At 40.1% G+C, this 6,834-nt stretch overlaps 1 pseudogene; it reads left to right on the top strand.

Moving 5' to 3' along the window:
* The first annotated feature begins 5,823 nt into the window (after positions 1-5,823).
* On the top strand, positions 5,824-6,360 carry LOC130888833 (glycerol-3-phosphate dehydrogenase 1-like protein; annotated as a pseudogene).
* The last annotated feature ends 474 nt before the right edge of the window (positions 6,361-6,834 follow it).

The following is a 6,834-nucleotide window of genomic DNA, read 5'->3' on the forward strand; positions in this document are numbered from 1 at the left end:
CTAGTTTACAGATCTACTGATCAACTTTGAATGTACTTTTTTTTGGTTTTAGATTTATTTTATTTTTATTAGTGTGTATACATGATCTATCTATCTATCTATCTATCTATCTATCTATCTATCTATCTATCTATCTATCTATCTATCTATCTGTGTGTGCCGACATGCTTGCATGCACCTGCACGTACACACACACACACACACACACAAACACTCACATACACAGTGGTTCCTGCAGACAGGGGTTCCTACAGAGGCTTGAAAAAGACGTCAGGCAAAGCAGGACAATGATTTGGCACCGAGAAAAGCTGAAGGCAATGAGAGGAGATGGAAGGCTCTTACAGAAGTGTAAGTGGAGGTTTGAGCATTGTGAGTGGTGTGGGGAGGAGAGGATGGTTTGGCTCAGTAGCCACCGAACATGTGAGATGGACTGGACAAACGCAGTGTGGGGGATAGTGTATCAAATATCAGTCAGAACATGTTGTGAGCGATGCTTTGGAATGTAAACTCTTAAGCTACGTTTGGAATTTAATTTCTATACTCAGTAAATTTACAATTTGCTGCCTCAGCTCAGCCTCATACCCTCACTCCTATGCTCACTGAAACAGCTAAATAATTAAATCCTGAAATGCTTTTAGGATATGCTTTGTTGTTGAAGCACATCTGCTACATGTTGGGGGAGCCCTTCCCAGCAGATGTTCTTTTCCTTTGGCTTGTTTGTTTATCTATGGAAATGAATATCGTAACCATCCTCCCTGGTAAGTTTAATAAACAGAACTCCTTCCCACACTCCTCTGCTTCACTTTGCCCTTCATGGTCCTTTATCAACCCTTTAAGGATCTGTGCTGCGCAGCTAATTATTTTCCCCTCGCTGCAGTGTTGATGCAAGAGAAGGTTATCTCTGGCTCTGAACAGAACACACTGGGACTCATTTGCACACAGTACTCTCTTGCCTGAAAAGCTGGAGTATTTAGAGTGGAAACCAAGACCCACTGGGACTATGGGCTCTCTCAGTAGTCAAATACAATACAGTCTCTTCTTTTAACCAAGTTAAAGTATGACCTACCAATTATAAAGGAAGACAGGGCAAACAACGACCAAAAGAAAAAATGAGTTTGTATAATTTGATAATAAGAAAAGTGTTGCTGGGCGGTGGTGGCGCACGCCTTTAATCCCAGCACTTGGGAGGCAGAGGTAGGCGGATCTCTGTGAGTTCGAGACCAGCCTGGTCTACAAGAGCTAGTTCCAGGACAGGCTCCAAAGCTACAGAGAAACCCTGTCTCGAAAAACCAAAATAAATAAATAAATAAATAAATAAATAAATAAATAAATAAATAAAAGAAAAGTGTTTATTTTTTAATGGAAATTGGTGCAAGATTGGGTGTTATAGGGAAAGGAAGCTGGCGTGCAATCTTTGATAGGCTCTTCATAACAATCACAGCCACAGGGAGACTTAGTAAACATCGGGAATGCTATTAGTCTCTGAATTTACTGGGACCCATTGGTTAAAGAGCCCCCTAGGGAACCCACAAAAGAGACATTTTCTTTCAGATTCTGCACAGAGATAGCCAAAATTATATTGACTCAATAAAAGGACATAACTAAGTCACCTTTGAAATACAGATGAGCGAGGAAGGAAAAGAAATTTTAATTAAGCCAGGTACACTATCATGTAGCAGCACGAGAAGCCATGAGGGATATTTTTAAATTATGTGCAAACGTCACAATATCAAAACAGGAAGAGGATATTTTGTATGGTAAAGGTGAAATAAGGTTTTGCTTCCATGTGGAGCCTCATTTAATGCTACTAAAGTTTAAGAAGAGATTTTAATTATAGCATCATTTAACTTACATTTTGTGGATCAACGTCCTGTTAGAAAAGTATTATATTTTAAAAGGACACTAGCCTATTTTTTGTTCATACAGGAAGAAAACAGTTTTCTTCTCACCTAAATATTGGCAGAATGATTCCCCCCCCCCATACTTGAAATTTATGCTCTTGCCAGGATGTATCTGCAGGTAAATCTGTTCCTGACCCCCTGGATAGTTGTGCTGGGTGGCCCTCTTCCATCTGTGTTTTTACATCTTTGTGTAAGGAAATCTCTTCCGCCATATCTTCCACCACTGCTTGTTGAATGTCCTGTTTTGCTTTTCTCTTCGGGTAAAGCATTACCCAGCAGGCATCAGCGTTGAAGTCACAGGCAGTTGTGTTGTCCAATGTGGGTGTTGGAACCAAATTTCCGTCCTCTGCAAGACCACTACACACTCCTAACTTCTAAACTAGCTCCTCGTCTCTTCTATCTTCATACTTCCCCAGCCCCAGGCTGGGTTTCCTCTGCTATCCTGATGTGATGTCCCATATTCTTATCACTTCTGCCCCCAACTGCTTTAAATATTGGTTACACCTGTGCCACTGTCACCTGTGGAGTTTCTCTCTTCTCTCTCTCCCTTTCTCCCCCCTCTGCCCCCCCCCACATTTCTTATCATTCATTTTTTTTTATCAGTCTGTTCTTTCTATAAGATATTTTACTTGTATTTAGCAAACATTTTTGTAGCTTGTTGAGTATTCTAAATGATATTTACATTTAGTGTGGAGTTACAAAATAGCATTTAAAAAAACAATGCTGATGTTTTCTTAATAATCTTCACTGTAAGTTAAATCGAACAAATCTTCTCATAAACTCCCGCCCATTTATCTAATATTGTTTTCTCATCTTGGACAACTGAGGGCAGTGTGGAGGCAAAGCTCCTAGCCAATGCCCAAAGGTTCATGCTGTCTGTCAGTGGCTCAGTTCTATTTAGTTGAGCTTGGACTGTCTCCATCACTAAGGAACACCTGATATTATTTTGTATAATCTCCAGCATCTTTACTGGAGTATATTAAATTAGATTTAAAATTACTAAGAATATTTCCAAGATTCAAGTCATTTTCAGGAGAAATGAGCAGCTGCCTTATTCAGTGACTTCATAGGGAACATGAGGACGGAAGGACACTGATATGTTCAGAGCTGATGGCAGGCCAGATGCCATTTCAAACTGGAAGCCACCCAGCCATTAGCATCTGTTCAATGCTTGGGCCATGGTTGGCAGCCTTCATACAAATAAACTTTTGGAATAGAACCAATTCATAATACAATAACTAAACACACTCTTAATTACCTAATTTCTCTCATAATCATACATATTTTAGTTCTAAACTAAAACATTGCAACATACAAGTGTTAAAAAAAAGTACTAGAATTTAAATGAATTCACATTTTGTAATTGCAAATTGAAGACAAGGGGGGAAAACAGGACAAAGCAATCAGAAAATTCCATTCTGTACCTACATGTGTGTTTCTTCTTTAGTCTAAGAGAAAGGACAGGGGTCCAACTATGCGCTCAATGAGACAGAACCATAATGCCTAAGTCCTGCAATCACAGGACTGTCTGAATCCAGAAGGCGAAATTCAGCTGCTACTGATATCACCAATGACAGATTCAAAATAATGCCAATGGATTTCTCTCAAACTTCTTGTATGCACATGACTAGGAGGCAGAGTTCCGCTGTGGGGTTCTTAACAGCTTATGGGGATGCTTATTCTTTCTTGTTATAGTGTGCTTCTTTCTTGTGCTTGGCAGTATGTCATGGTAAGAGATGGTTTGGGGGCCATATAAGTAAGATATGCCCTGCAGTTGACCCCTCAACTCTCCTTTCATGTGCAGTCCTCATTGCTGCATGGAACATGCATCAATGCCATCAAGGCCTTTTTTTTGTTTGTTTTTTGATTTAATGGAATACACCTAAGTTCAATCTGCATTATACTACTGGTGCTCCCTCTTCCACTGCTTCTGCCTTAAAGGCTTAAAAATGAGTATTGTTCGTGTGGTACACAGGAATGAAGGAAGGGCAGATGCATCTTTAGAGAGAAAACAGGGACTGTAATTAACTCGTAATGCTATGCAGGAATTAAAAAAAAAAAAAAAAAAAAAAAAAAAAAAAAAAAAAAAAAGTATCTGATAATCAGGAAGAATTGGTAGAGATCTTTGCCCGGGGCCCAGTACTGAACATAAGATGATAACCTTTCTTTAGAATGAACTGAAAAATAGGATGGCACACTGCACACTTATTCTCCAGTGTTTAGGGCAGTGAGGTGGAGAGAGTATAAATATGAGGCTAAGTTGGGCTAAAAAGTGACATCATGAAAAGAGAAATAAAGAAGAGAGAGAGAGAGAGAGAGGGGGGGGGGAGAAGGAAAAGAGGAAGAAAGAAAGGAAGGAAGGAAAAATGGAGACTGTAATAATGTCCTGGGTGAACAGTCCCATGTTCATACACACAATCGTCAAAATGTTGTCAGAAATTGCACAGACTTCCTCCAGGTTATAAAGGATCTGCTTCCATGACCAACTTTGATGACTAGTCTTCTCATTTCATTCTTTGAGTCATTCTGGATGCTTTCCTTTGCTCTGGCATTTCTTTTCTGTGCAGCTTTATGGTTTGTTGTAACACTATTTGCCTGCACTTGTTTTTGTTTCCTGGGATTTCTAAAGTTTTACACAAAATATACCGCCTGTACTTATGGGATAATGGTTCTCCTCTATGCTTTCTTATAGGATTTTCAGGGTTTTCAATTGAAGCATATAAACCATTTCCTGTTACTTTCTGCATATGTGAGCGAGAAAGGTCCAAGTTTCTTCTCAAGTACGTATGCAGTTTTCTAATGGGGGCAAATACCTGCAAACTGCATGTCTGAGAGGGATTAATATCCTAAGTATATATGGAATTTCACTCATTATCAAGAAAATGGACAAAAAATCTTCCACAGACATTTCTCAAAATAAGGCATGGAAATGGCAAAAAATAAGCAAAAAAAAAAAAACCCTTATGAAACAATGAATACTATCATGAAACGTCATGAGAATGCCAATCAAATCCACAATAAGAACTTATTTTGTCACTGTTATAATTTCTATTGTAAAAATGGTAAAAGTTAACAACTGTTGGTGAGGCTGTAGAAAAAAGGAACCATTGCACACTTTGGTTAGGATGTCTGTTAGGGTAGTCAATGCGGATAACAGTGTGGAAGTTTCTTAACAATTACAAAAGGACCTAGCACATGACTCAGACTTCCCTCTGTCCAGAGGAAATGAAATCAGCACGTGAAGAGACATCTGCATTGCCATGTTTGCTGCAGTACTGTTCACAATGTGCAGTGAACCTCCGTGACCACCATTGGATGAGTGATTGAGCAAACGTGACACACACACAACAGGAGAACGCGATACCATCACTGTAAAGACTGACATCCTCGAGGGGTTTCTGTTAAGTTAAATAAAGTAGTTGGGGAAAGACAAGCACCATGCATAAGCTTAAAACATCGGCCTCAAGAAGCAGAGTAGAATGGTGATTATCAGAAACAAGATTGGTGAGGGCGAGGGCGAGAGAGAGAGGATAGGTGCTGGCCGAAGGATCTGTAATTACGGTCAGACAGAAGGCAATCTCTGCAGGCCCATTCCATAGCAACGTGACTGCAGTTAATGCTGGCATGTTTCATTCTTAAGAAACAGAAAGAGTCCATGAACTGTGCTCTCTCCACAAAGTAACTACGTGAACTGATGTTTCTATGAATTAGATCTAACCGACTTTACAGCAATGTACCGTGTATGGAAATACTATACAATAGTCCCTGTCAGGTTAGCACTGTAGTGAAGCTATAAACTTCTAGCTAGTGATTTTTATGGGTCCTGTTATCATCATCCAATCTGGTGGTGTGTGAACAGTTATGCCAACACCATTTGTTAAATATACTTTTTTCCATTTGATAATTTTTGCTTCTTTGTCAAAAATCAGGCCTTCTCTTCAAAGAGCTGCTACAGACTCCCAACTTCCGCATCACTGTGGTGGAAGATGCCGATGCTGTGGAACTCTGTGGAGCATTGAAAAACATCGTTGCTATGGGAACCACCTTCTGTGATGGCCTCCGCTGTGGGAACAACAGTAAGGCCACCATCGTCCGCCTTGGCCTTGCAGAAATGATTGCTTTCACCAGGATCTTCTGCTACGGCCAAGTGTCCACGGCTACCTTCCTAGAGAGCTGCAGCTTGACTGACCTCATCACCACCTGCTATCAAGGGAGTGACTCCAAGGTGTCCAAGGCCTTCTCCGGGACTGGGAAGACTATTGGAAAACTAGAGAAGGATGTCCTGAATGGGAGGAAGTTTCAAGGACTTGAGACCTCTACCTTAGTGTACCACTTCCTCAAGCAGAAGGGGCTTCTAGACCAGTTTCCACTGTTCACAACAGTGTATCAGATCTGCTGTGAAAGCAGATGTACCGCAGAGATGCTAACCTGCCTCTAGAACCACCCTGCGCACAAATAAAGGGTATCTGACAGATGGCTGGGACAGCTCTGCATCACCCATGGGGAAACGCTTAGAAACTAGGACTTGACACAAATTCCAAATGTATTTGAATCGCTTAATATTGTCTGAGTTGTGAGGGGCAGTTCATTGGCTAAGAGTTATTGGGTAAAAGCTAAGCACTACAAACATGTGTGTTGTGTGTTTTTAATTTCTCATTGTATGTGTTTCTGTGATCCCCAACTAGGTGTTCTTTTAATGATTACATATGAAATTTTCTCACTAAAGTAGCCTATAAGATTGGATCTATCTCAAATAAACTTTATAGATGGGATTCAAATCTATTTTAGCCAAGGGAATTTTTTTTCTCATTTTCTTGGTGTTCATGTTAATGAGCATTAAAATGTTAATTATAATGGACAAGTGTGGTAAAGATCACCCCATTTTACTGACAACCTAGAGGTCAAAGAGGTCCCATGATGTATTAGCGAACCT

This window comes from Chionomys nivalis, chromosome 17, assembly GCF_950005125.1.
Source record: "Chionomys nivalis chromosome 17, mChiNiv1.1, whole genome shotgun sequence".
Taxonomy (NCBI): Eukaryota; Metazoa; Chordata; class Mammalia; order Rodentia; family Cricetidae; genus Chionomys; species Chionomys nivalis.